Source organism: Myxine glutinosa, chromosome 1 (assembly GCF_964187855.1).
Source record: "Myxine glutinosa chromosome 1, kmMyxGlut1.1, whole genome shotgun sequence".
NCBI classification, from domain to species: Eukaryota; Metazoa; Chordata; class Myxini; order Myxiniformes; family Myxinidae; genus Myxine; species Myxine glutinosa.
The window spans coordinates 205,775,492-205,788,898 of NC_136261.1; the positions used below are offsets into that span (position 1 = coordinate 205,775,492).

At 38.6% G+C, this 13,407-nt stretch overlaps 2 protein-coding genes across 4 annotated transcripts in view; both read right to left on the reverse strand.

The window, feature by feature from the left end:
• The window catches only part of LOC137433038 (protein FAM3B), a 72,764-nt gene extending 67,738 nt beyond the window's left edge, over positions 1 to 5,026 (reverse strand). For all 3 annotated transcript variants that reach the window (XM_068125459.2, XM_068125449.2, XM_068125467.2), the window contains exon 1: positions 4,907 to 5,026. The gene's annotated coding sequence lies outside the window, so the exon portion shown is untranslated. The remainder of the gene's footprint in view (positions 1 to 4,906) is intronic.
• Positions 1 to 13,407, reverse strand: part of LOC144890870 (uncharacterized) — a 946,020-nt gene that overhangs the window by 551,893 nt on the left and 380,720 nt on the right. The gene's annotated exons all lie outside the window — the stretch shown is intronic.

Genomic DNA, 13,407 nt, shown 5'->3' on the forward strand with positions numbered 1-13,407 from the left:
TTGGCTTGTTGTTCCAGAACAGAGCTCTTGGCTCATTTCCATGACATTCGCACCGGGATCGAGACTGCGAGACGCCTTGCCCGGTTGTTGCCCGTTTCCCTTTCCCTCTGACCCAGACTGTGAAGGTCGCTCAACTTCGGTACACAGAGCGCAGCTGCAATCTCGGAGGAGGGGATGGATCGAGTCTGCGAGACGCCTCGCCCGGTTGTTGCCTGTTTCCCTTTCCCTCTGACCCAGACTGTGAAGGTCGCTCGACTTCGGTACACAGAGCGCAGCTGCAATCCCGGAGGAGGGGATGGATGAGAACATTCTCTCGGTTTTGTCGATAGGGCAAATCCATGGATGAAGGGGGTGGATGAGAACATTCTCTCAGTTTTGTCGATCGGGCAAATCCATCCAGGACATTGCGTGCGAATCCACGGCGTCGGTGCGTCAGTGCGTCACGTCACGCGGAACTCCATGGCATCAGTGCGTGGAGCGATCCAGCTAGATCTGAGCCATTCAATCGGTATAGCCGATCTCCTTCATTCTCGCGGTAACATCGGTATAGCCGATCTCCTTCCATTCAATCGGTATAGCCGATCTCCTTCGTTCCCGCGGTAACATCGGTATAGCCGATCTCCTTCCATTCAATTGGTATAGCCGATCTCCTTCGTTCCCACGGTAACATCGGTATAGCCGATCTCCTTCCATTCAATCGGTATAGCCGATCTCCTTCGTTCCGCCGGTAACCTTAACTCTAATTTAGGTACCGGAAGGACAATTTAGGTTAGGTTACATGTGACATCGCATGCCGTGCGTGTCTGTCCGAGGTAATTACCGATCCACAGAGCGCTGTGCTGCTGGGCGGGACGTGACATGCCCGTCTGCGTGTTCGAGATGAACGGAGGCCTCGGAGGGCCATGAATCGCGGAGAGCGAGTAAGATTTCTTTGATGTTTGACTTTAACGTGCGTGGGGACGTACATCGTCTGTGCCGGGCGAGGCCTGGTCATGAGGGGCTGCAGCCGCGCGTCTATAAACATAAATACTTTGACTTTAGTTCGCGACACACGGCCGTGGGAGGCATTAGCTATTGGCTCCGAACTATTGGCTCCGAATGGCTCTCATCGACTCTCTCTCTCTCCCTCGATGTGTACTCCTGTCCTCGCTATTATTCCATGATAACATGGACCCAACATGGATCTAACATGAACCCTTGGAGCTGTATGCGGCTTCTGCTTGGTCGGTTGCGAATGATCCGCTGGGGGGGAGGGGGTGGGGGGGGGGGCTTAGTACAGGTAAAGGCCGACGTGGAGGTTTCCTGTAAATGCGCCGTGCGACAAATGACGATTCGCTCTTCGACAAGGTACAAATTATCCAACGTAGCTACTGTGCCGACTACCCCATTGTAAGACTACTGCGACATGTCATCTTAAATCTAGCTGGAATTCGATGGGCCCAGTACGACGGTTCCACCAACGGGCTCTTCGTCTTCTCCCTGGGACCCACGGGATGTACACTGCTTGCTTTGTTCGATATCTTCTTGTTTGGGATTTCCTTTCTCTAAACATATATATCTGGAAAATGATTGCTAACCAGACTATGAGTGCGCGGTTGAATTGCAGTAACCCTGTAATCGGGATTGATGACGCCCCGGGCGTTTCGACTGGCAGTAACATCCTTTCCGATGTATTTTGATTCTTTGCATTCCTATGTATCCCTCTGCTGTTTATCAATGTGCCTACTGTTCATTGCCTGCTAGTCAAGTTTTAAACGTGGGGAGAATGTGATGAAATTGTCACCTAAGATACGACACTGATGTTATTCTCTTCATTGCCGCTACGCGACTCCTCCGCGGCTCCTATAAAAGAGACTGCCTTTCAGCGCAGAAGGTAGTTCTTCATCCATCATCGCTATGTAACTCTATAGCACCTCTGGGCTTCCGTAGAATGGTAACGATTCTGCATTGTATGCTATCTGCTCGCTTATCGAGATACCACCTGTATGCACCTGTATTTATCTGAAGTAATACTAATACAATGATTATTGGTTTTCTCTCTAGATGCTGTTGAGAACGATTACAATTAAACCTACTCTTGGGACAATGTTGTATCTCTGGTTTTTACAACAAGCAAAACTCTACATTTTTTGGAATATTCAGAGCATGAGGAATCCAAAAATTAGTGTTGGCATTTGCGTAGACACCTTTGTGAAAATTACACTCAGGACAGTGATGAAGATCTGTAAAAGCATATTCCTCAATGGTATAGACCTAGTAGATCCTGTGTATAGGACTTATAGTTCAATCTGATACTAACAAGGCTGTTTTCTTGCTTTATAAACCCATACCTATAACTTCAAAGGACTTGCAATATCATGTATTATGTAATACAGTTATATCACAAATATAAAGACAATGGTTTTGAATTACCTTTGTTTGTTGCTTTTCGATAATCCTGAGCACTATTTTGAGGCCTTTATTGGATTCCTTGACCCAGAAAACATAGGATTAGCATATTTAATTAAGTTTCTAGGACTAGGTTGACTAGAAGCCGAGATAGCGCAAAATATTGTTGCGGTTTTGTGTTTTTATAATAAAGGTTAATTTCCTCTCCTAGTTAGTACACTACAACATGTAGCCTCGTTTAAGCTCCGTTATTTCTTAGTAAATGTAAGCGTAGACCTTTCCTGTGTTAGTTTTGCGTTAGTAGGATAATGAGAATTATGTGCCTTTATGATGCTTCGATGCTTTTGGTTTTGGCGCGAAAAACCACGAGGCAGGCCTGAACAAGTCGATCGAGGCCGAAGGAAGGCGGAGGAGGAGCCAACGGTAAGCGCGAGCCGCCAATCAGGGCTCGAGGGGAGTGACTTACCACTGCGGCAAAAGGCGGAGTTTGGAACATTCTATTCGGGCTAGGGTGGGGCAATATAACCCTGTGCCCAGAGCCCCCCACCTGAGTTGGGAGAATACGTGAGTCATCGGTTGAGAGAGAGAGCCAGAGCAGTTCGGGTGAGAAGTTACGAATCTGAGTTGTGAGAAGACGCGCGAGAGATTGCGTTGTGTCGAGTCATATCGGAGGTACTGAATAACTCCGCATATACGAACTTGCTCTGCTCCCCGCGCTCCGCGCAGTATTAATCGCGCTGTAAAGATGACCGCGCTGGGCCACAGACGCGCGTATTTCCTTCTGCCTGCCTTTGCCGATATACGCGCCGTGAGGATTTTCCCGCCTGCCTGCCTTCACCGGGATACGTGCTGTGACCGCCAGAGGGCCACGCCGGGTGAGCTGTTCCTGGAGCGACCGAAGCAGGCGCGTTCGGAGCGCGGACATTCTTCCTCCATCTCCCTGTGTGTGTAAGTGGGCCCATTGTCTGGGCTTAAGTAAGACTGTTTAAGACTGCCCTGTGTCTCTCTTTTCTACCGAACCATTGTAAATAGTGTAAATAAACCTGTTATTTCTTCTGATTCAACCGTCTTGTGTTTTCCATCATTGGCTTAGCATGGTACGAATTAGATCGCTCTAATCGGCTTCAATAGCAATGTAACAGCACGGGTCGCGTGGTACGCCATCCGCTCGGGTGTACTCAATTACGCGTGGTTCGTGCGAGACTCGATCCCCGCTTCCGCTGCGGTGTGGGTACTCAAGGTGCGTGCGAAATTGTCCTGAGACCCTTTTCCACGTCTGCCCGGAAGTGGCGACTCAGTCTCTCGGTTTCGAAGACCCAAGGAGAAAAAGGGGCTTAATCTCCCCTTTGTAAGGGAACGTGCTTCGGAAAACCGCAACAATATGTATTTTATGGTGGCCATTTTGAAAATCCAAAATCTGTCTGTGCAAATGCCAACATTGATTTTCGGATTATCCATGCTCTGATGATTCCAAAAATGTACAGGTTTGCTAATCTCCCAAATTTTTGAACGAAATTATATTTGTCAACATAGTGAACCTGACTAATGGGGGGGAGGTGGGGAGGTGACACCATGAGTTACCGCACTGGGTGATGACACCAACCCTAGTGACGCCACTGACTTGTGATAAAAAGAAAGTCTTTTTCATGGCTAATGTAACATCACCTTACTCTCTTCCCCACCCCTCGCCTCTACCTCCTACTCCGCGATCGATACAGAGGAGATCTTCCAACTATAGCCAAGAAAGCAGCCCGAATTCCGCTTGCTTGCAAAAACGGCCGCCGTTCTGCTCCATTGCGTATAGTACTTCCACCGAATTGAACGAGGTTGCGCACGAGTGGCCTATCTTGCTCCGCTTTACGATCTTTGCTCCAGGTGTCACATTTTCAGAGTAAATGAGAGAAGATGAACGCGGCATGGAAAGAGCACGCGCATGATGGGGGGAAATGCTCCAAATTCCCCCAAACCTCCCACCCCTTCCAAAACTGCTTACGTACCGGTATCTATCTTGTTTACCAATTGCTTTTCTTCCCTACCCCTCATCGCTAACTGCATCCCCTGGTTGTCCGTCTCCATCTATCTTCTCCCGCCACTTTGCATGTTGTGTCCTGATCCGTTCTATGTCCGAGCTCTTCCATGAGCCTCGACCTTGTATATAAATAAATAATCAAGTTCCTCGTCAATCCTTGTACATTGGTCTTTGTCGGCAGACAATTCGAACGATCAGTTAACAAAACATGTGCAAACTACCATGACGTGAAGCAAAGTAATAAACTGATCGTTTTGGCCACTGATCAACTTTAGCGGTAATCGATCACCAAGTATAAAACTCCTGAATAATTCACACTTCCTGGCCTTCGTTCAAATGATACATTCAACAAAATGCCGAGTACTTTGATCAGATCGAGAACGTTTGTTCGGTGCCTTGAATGTGTTCATTAGACACAGCCACAAAACACGGCATTCGTCAAAAAACAACAACAACAACAACAACAACAACAATAATTACTTGACTTACCCTTCAAAGTGAGTAAATCCTTATTATATCGTGGGTTCGACCCCCTGTAATACCCACTTGCCACGTCAATGTTCCCGATCACACAATTGCCGGAAATGATGTATTTGACGCCAAGGTGTGTCTCTAAAACACCTGAAAAGGGTGTGGTCTCGTGGATGTTGACAGCCCTGGTTGAGGGAATTAGGCCGGGTGAACAGGTACCAACAAGGTCGTATACTTATTACGTCCGCATGTAAGGAATTTTATATGAACACATGTCGTCGCGGACCATGAGACGTAGTCCCATAAAAAGTTTGAGAAACCTGAAAACGCTTGAATGTGTGTGTCTGGGTCGTAAGTTTTTTTTTGTTACCATTTGTAATTTTGTCCTCAATTTTTCAACAAAGCGTCATTACGATAATTTGGAGAAGACAAATTTATAATTTGGCCAAAAGCTAAAAAATCAGCGTCACATAAAATCAATTTTCATCCAATTGACCTGAAATTTGAAGAATTTGCATATTGGGTCAACAAATTGGTTCACAAATCAAAAGCTAGAAGCCGATTTTTTTGGAGATCAAAGTTCAACGGTCAAGGTTGCATAAAATTGTCAATTTTTTTGAATTACTTTTAGCGGTTTTCATCATGTTTAGCAAAGGAAAGAAGAAGTCTGAATACTAAGCGGATGTGGACAGGCTTTGCATTTTCATTTGCTTTCCTTTTAAAAAAAATTGTATACATAGTCGAGGCTCATGGAAGAGCTAGCATCAGGATGGAACAGACAAAAACAGGGCACAAAACACACATGTATGGAAAAGGAAACTCCAAGGAACAAAAACCTGGACTTTAGGAGGGATTTGGGTGCGGTTAGCGAGGGTAGAAACGATCCTGGTTTTGGATTGGGGACGATCCAAAATGGCGGTGAACAGCTGTCTTGAAGACCTGGAGGGAAGAATGAGATCGAAGAGAATGTGGAAGTTGATTTTACAGGCGGGAAAAAGAGGAACAAACGAGAACGGCACTGGGTAGAGAGCATACCTCCGCCAGGCTGAACCGTTTACGTTTGGATTCTACTGATAGGTCGGATCTGGATTCGGACCTGAACCATCATCTAATTGGCTTGTTGTTATCATAAACCCAACTTTGTCCGAATCCATCTATAATTTTGAGATATCATGCTATATGTCGGTTTTATAATGAGGAATCATTCTATTAATTATTAATATTATTAATAATTACATTAATATTTTATAATGAAGAATTTTATAATTTAATTTTATTATTATTATTAATAATTACATTAATATTTTATAATTAAGAATTTTATAATATAATGAAGAAGAATTATAAGCCCTATCACTCAATAATGAAGAATCACTTTTTAAAAATTCTGATCCTGATCTGGATTCGAATCTGCACCAAAATCGAATGAACCTCAACCTCTCCACCACATTTTGGTCGAATCCGTCTACAACTCTTTGAGATATCCTGTTCACAAAAAAACAGACCGAGGTGAAAATATAAACTACATCCACCTTTGATGGTGGAGGTAACAACTATATAGTATTTACATTGAAATGAAATAAATCTAAATAAATCTAATGCGCCTCACTCTGGACTCAATCACAGACTCTGGTCAAAACAAAACAAAACAAGAAAAAGAGCAATCATAGATTGCAAACCCTCGCCAGGACGTGTTTTTAGTGGTAGTAGTGTATATATGTTGCTTCTGGGACACTCTCATTTTCCCATTGACTTACATGTTAATTTTTCCCCTCCCTCATTGCCCCTAAACACCTCTATTTCTCTCACCCTGTTCTTTACGAACCTTCTAACCTTTTGACATGTTATCCTTATTCATTAGACCACTTAAACAATGGTCCTTCTGTGTGAACCTGTGATCCTTCTGACCTTATGGACCTTTTAACCTTTTACTCTTAATATCATCTGGTGAATCATCTTTGGCCCACTCACACAACGACCCTACAAATATTTGTTTATGCGTGGGAAATAATTTAATTCTCTTGCCACTCTCTTCACCATCTAATATATTAACAAAAAATATGTTTGAGTTTGGTTCTTTATTAAGATATTTTAACTGAGCTAAGATAAAATGGTAAACCTCCCTCAATGTTCTTGTTTGAGCGCCTCCAGTGCCACATACCATTTTTAAATTAAAGTATATATTTTCCTGACAACCATCAAAGTTTTCCGTCCACTCAAAAATATTTCCATCTTTTTTACCCAATTCACCGGTATTTAAATTAATTCTCTTATTTGTTTTGTAAATTGTTTTACCAGTTGTCTTTTCAATTATACCTATTTGATATTTTTCACATTCGTTATGTTTACCATTTATATACCAAGGTTGATTACACCTCCACTCTTTAGTCTGGTTGGTACTTGGTTCTATCATTTATATAATAGTAAAAAAGGCGGCGGTAGCCCGTTAAAATCCCTAACCCCCCTTTTTAACTTATCACTTATATACTTATATAACCATAAGGGAGACTATCAATTCCATTTTCTAAAATAAACCTCTTATCATCAAAAGCCCCCAATGCTTTCTTATTCATCTCTTCTGAATATAATTTATGTTTATAACTTCTTATTCCATTAATCTTTCTAAACTCTTCTTTCTTTGTTGTTAAACAGTTATAATAATCCTTAAAGTTTATTGTTTCTTTAATAACATTTTTCTTTACACCTTTTAACTTCTTATCAGTCTTTTCGACGTTATTCACAATGTATTTATAAGCATAAGCCTTAGACCTCAATCCCACAAATTCACTCATGACATTTCCCCCTAATTCATCCTTAAACTTTCCAATCACCTTTTTATTTTTAGAAGAGAACAACTCACTCTCTGGACTGTAATTACTAGTGTCATAAATATTAATGTCCTTTTTCATGTCTGAATAAACATCATCAGTATTAATTTGCAAAATAAAACTATCTGTATCCATATAAAGTAGATTAACATCATTTTGATATTTCTTCCTCAAGTTATTATAAAAGTAATCATACATTAATGACTTTGATAAATCAAGAATTGTTGTTCCAATATAAATAGGTTTGTTCATTTCAATACTCTCTTTAATCAAATGGATCACACAAAAGTTCTCAGTAAAGACCTCAGCTCGAGTAAAACTCGGTCTATTAATTAATTTTGATGCTTGTTCCCAAGATGTTGATAGTCTGATATTTTGTCTTTTCCTCACATTCTCCATAGTCTTACCAAAGACCGCATTATTCATCAATTTATAAAAGTCTTTCTCAAAATCTGTTTTTGACTCTGTTCTTCTTTGTGTATTAAAATCAATGTACCCCTTTAACCAATGACTTTGATTGAACTTTAGAACCCTATGGATCTTCTCTACTCTTAGACCTTTTGATAAATATTGTCGCAAATTTCTTTGGTGTAGAACATAATTTTTCTCGTTATATAATGTAGTAAGTAATTTTTCTGTTGATTCACCTATATCAAACGATCGTTGATAATCACTCAACCATTCTTTCTTTGGACTTTCTTTCTCACAAGCAAATGGGAGATCTTTGTGTAGGTTATGGAGTTCCTCTGGATATTTTAAATCAATTTCAAAATAATAACCAACTTTTTCTTCATCCAATTCTTTTTGTGTAGAGATACATACATCTTGTAAAACGTTTTTGTAGTCTTTTTCCTTTACCCATCTAAGTTTTCCATAAGGAAGAGCCTGAGACGTTGCCCAGCCATACAGGTTGTTCGCGTCATAGTACATCAAGTAAGAACTCTCTTTCGTTGGATCATAATTTGGAAGATATTTGTTATTTGCTTTTGCGTATCTACTCGAGCAGACTTGTGAAATTCCACCTCTTTTTGCCTTTTCAATCATCAAAAGCATATCAACATCGGTTATCAAATCCAATTCTTGTTTTGTCATTTTCAACATCGCACTCCAGGCCAATCCAGGTGCTGTGTAGTAGTGAGCAGGATCCAATCCATATCCAGTGCGACAAACAGATCTAAAGGCTTCAAATACATCGGCCAATAAAAGCACATCAGTTTTGAGATACAAATCGTGATACTCGCCAAGATTCTTGATGTTATATTTTTCCCAAACATTTTGTGCGTGTACATAATCTTTATCAGATATATTACTGTTGTTTAATTTGTTATAGAAATTTTCTTTTGAAGGAAGTTGTGTTTCATTGAATCTCTCAAATGAGTCCATATAGTCATAGGGGTAAATTCCCTTTTGTGTTAGAAAATCTTTATCTAAAAAATACTCTGAAAGACATGGAAACTCTTTTAGATTTTGAACCAAGTTAGCCAATGGACTTGCCATGAATTTAAATGTATCAAGAAATCTGATATGAGTAATAGGAGATGTGTGAATTGTTTTTGTGAATGAAATGTATTTCTGATCCGTGTTTGGAATTGCTGAGATACTTCCAGAAGTCTTTGAGAGTTCCTTGATAAATAGATGTGTATCATAATGAGCGTTGTTATGAAGAAAGACAGGAATGAAAGAGGGGAGTTGATAATTAACATTACAACTTTGATGAGCCGGACCTCTATATTTACCAGTGAGATGACAATGGTCTCTAACCTTTAGACCTTTACCAATTTTCTCCTCACAAATATGACAGACATTGTTTTTTATAAATTCCCGTTTTTCTTTACTTGTTAAGGACATTGGTTTATTGGTTTCTCTCATTATCTTGGTTAATCGAACACAGTCTTTTTCTAGTCGTTTCACAAACTCCTCTGGGGTATTTGAGCCTCTATACATCTCTAACTTGTTATATTTATCACCAACGGATGATTTGATATAATAACAAAAACCACAAGGAGTATGTTTTTGATATTTATTTGTGTATGATTCTTTTGGATCTGGAGAAGCAGTATCAATTTTTTCTAAAATACTTTCAAAATCAGCATATATAACAAATGGATGTTTTATTGTTTTCTTTTCATCTTTGAATGTGATCTTTGAGTCTTTTTTAGGCATGTTGATTACCGTTGATTTATGTTCACCACAATAATTTGAATGTTTGTCTAATCTTTCTTGTGTATGGAAGAAGTTAAGACAACGCATACAAATATATATTTTATTTGTTCTTTTACATACTTGTGGTTTTATTAATTTAGCAATATCTTTGATGTATGTATAATGTGAATTTTCCTCTGAATTAAAATATAGAAGATTAATATGAGTTTGTTTACAATTGTCAGAAAGCTTTAAAACCTGAATGTTGTTTGTTTCTGTTAGACCATAAACATTAACTGATAAATTATTCATCTTTTCAAATTTAGGAATATCATTTAAAGTCATCGGAAACTTTAGATCTTTCGTATTTAATGTATTCTCATATTTTATATAATGAGATACTCTTTCATCATGAAAATGTGGAGGATGTAAGTGTGCTAAAATAGACCAGAGAAAACATTTATTGTCTTTATTTTTGATATTGATAACTGCTTTTCTATTTTTGATAACACTGGGTAAATCAATGTAAGAAGAAGCTTTTAGAGGATCTGATTTAAGAATATGAATGTCTATGTAAATAATTTTTCCTATATTGAATCCACTTCCTACGATTGAATTATCCACATCTTGCTCTTGTTTAATAAGTTCATCATAGACTCCTGATGTTTTAAAATCTTGATATGAAGATATAAAGTGTGGCTCAGTTCTCATGTATGGTGTATCTATAACTCCTTTATCCTTTGTCATTTCTAATTTTACCCCCATATAAAATTTAAGTGGTTTCATTTCTTTAAGTGTTTTTTCAATCAACGTTTGAACAGCAGGTTTAACTATTTCTACAGCATCAACTATAGACTCTGGTTCAGGAGGTTTGAAGTTAAAGACTCTTATTTTAATATGTCCTTTGAATGCACCATCAGAGTTTTTAATAGTAAACAATTTTGACAAGTGTTTGTTAGTTTTAAGATGGGCTTTAAACCCCTTCTTGAGGATGGTTGTTTTACAGACCTTACAATGTTTTGTTTTAGGTGGAAGAGGAGAAAGTTTGTTAAGAATGTTGTATGTATGTTTTGCGGTGAGAATATGTTGTTTATAATATTTTACTTCCTTCTCGCAAGTATCACAATAAACCATATTTATAGCGTGAGAAAACGTGGTGTTTTATATATATCACTGTGCATAAAATAAAACACTTTTGAGCTTTACAGCTCCGTTTTATATATATCGCTGTGCTTAAAATAAAACACTTTTGAGCTTTACAGCTCCGTTTTATATATATATCGCTGTGCTTAAACTAAAACACTTTTTCACTCAGAATCATCTAAGTCATAACTATCACATGAATACTCAGAATCATACTCAGAGTCATCAATAAAGCTACTCTCATAACTATCATTTGAGCACAAACTATTAGTATCATAACTATCATCTGTGTTCAATGAAATACTATCATCACCATCATCCGAGTTCAATGAAATACTATCATCACTATCGTCCGAGTTCAATGAAATAGTAAAATCTTCACTGCTGTAATGACTCATATTTAATTAGCAGAAAAAACCTTTCCATCTATACCAATATACTTTCTTTCATTAACGGATTCAATCTCTACATTTTTAATATCAAAAGTTATCTTTAAATAATCTCTAACTATCATAGAACGAAATGACATTTCACCAGAAATATTAACATCATTCATTTTACTTAGATCTACACCCTTTGGATTATTAAAGTAAATACAAATTTCTCCACGAGTATTGTTGATGGTCTTATCATTCTTTTTCAAAGTATCGTGGTCAATCACTTTTTCAAGCTTTGAATAAATTGCCAGGAGTAGAGGAGAAACTTTTGTTAGATTTACTTTAATGGATGTTTTTCCAGGTATAGTTAGAGCTCTTCCTTTAAATGAAATAGAGGGGCTCATGTTATTTTCCATAACTGGTTTTACCCAAAAATTTCCATATTTATCTTTGTTCAATTTAACATCTTTGACATATTTTTCTATATCTTTCACCGAAGTAGAGATTGATTGAAATTTGTCTTTTGTGCTTTGAAACATTGTATTTATTAATGAATAAACTTGCGTTTAGTTGAAGTAAAAATTTACCATATAAATATGATAAGTTCTGAAGGATATTTAGAATTTCCAGACTCTCCATATGATAAATTAGAGAATTGTCCGGCTTGTGATAGAATAGGGCTTAATAATGAGGGTTCATATAAACAATGTATTTTCTGTGATTTAATTTTAATTAATGATAATAAAAAAAAAATATATATATATAACTCTTTTAAATTAGAACCAAAAATGAATTACTTTACAAGATTAATAAGAGAGATGAATGTTAAGTATTGTGATGATAATACACCATTTCTTTCAAGGGAAGAGACTATTTGTATTGAGGAAATGTATAAGGGTTTAATGATATTTATTATTCAAAATAATTTTAATGGAAATGTTAATACAAGATACTATATAAATAAAATAATGAATTATTTTGAAATTAAACCCGAACTCAGGATAAAATATAGAGTTTCTAAAATAGCTCAAAAAAAGTTAGATGACCTGTTTTCCAAATATATAAATGAATGATTTTTTTACCCGTTTGGGAAAATAAGATAAAATTTAATAACCATAAAAACATTCCAAATTCATTGAGATGTCTAATAGTTGGTTCAAGCGGATGTGGAAAAACCTGTTTACTTTTAAAGATGCTCCTTGGTCCTAATTTTTTAGATTATGATAATTTAATAATTTTTACAAAGTCTAGTTTTCAACCCGAGTATCAACTACTCTCACAGGGTTTTAATGCAGGTCTTAAAAAGGAAGACATTATCGGTTTATTTAAACTTCAAAACAAACTAAATGATTATAATATTGAAGATATAATACTGTTGCGGATATGAGGCCTGTATTTTTTTGATTGTGTTGTATTGTGGTAAATTGGTGATGATTATTGTTTATTCTGCGCCCCCCTGCCTCCGGAGCTGTGTAAAGGTGAAAGGGCATCCCATAATTAGTCCACAAGCATACACGTCAGCCAATAATAGAATACCCCTGTTCGATAGTTATCTCTTATTCTGTGTTTTAGGGTAAGGCTGTGTCTCCCATTAATTGAAGTACTCCATTGCACCAGTGAAAGAGAATAGATCCCCTTTCATTCCCATCCCCAAAACCTCCATTTCCTATCACATCCCCTTTCGTCATTGCTGAGCCCTCGATTCCCAATCACCTCCCCTCCAATAACCGCCATTGACCACGAGGCTCGAGTCGGGGAAGAAAGGCGTGTCTCCACCTCGTCATAGAGGGGAAGAGGGGCGTGCCCGCCCGTCGTCATCCAGGGCGGAGCCCGAGGGTCGCGCGACCAACCAGGGCCGAGGTGAGCACCCCGATGGGCGTGTCCAAAACGCCGGCGGCTTAATCGCTGGAGGCGCTATAAAAGGCGCGAACGGAAGTGAGTAGTGAGTTGGTCTGAGTTGGTTGAGAGTCGGTCGTCAAGTGGAGAGTGGTGAAGAGTCAGTCAGTAGAGGTGGTGGTCAAGTGGTTGC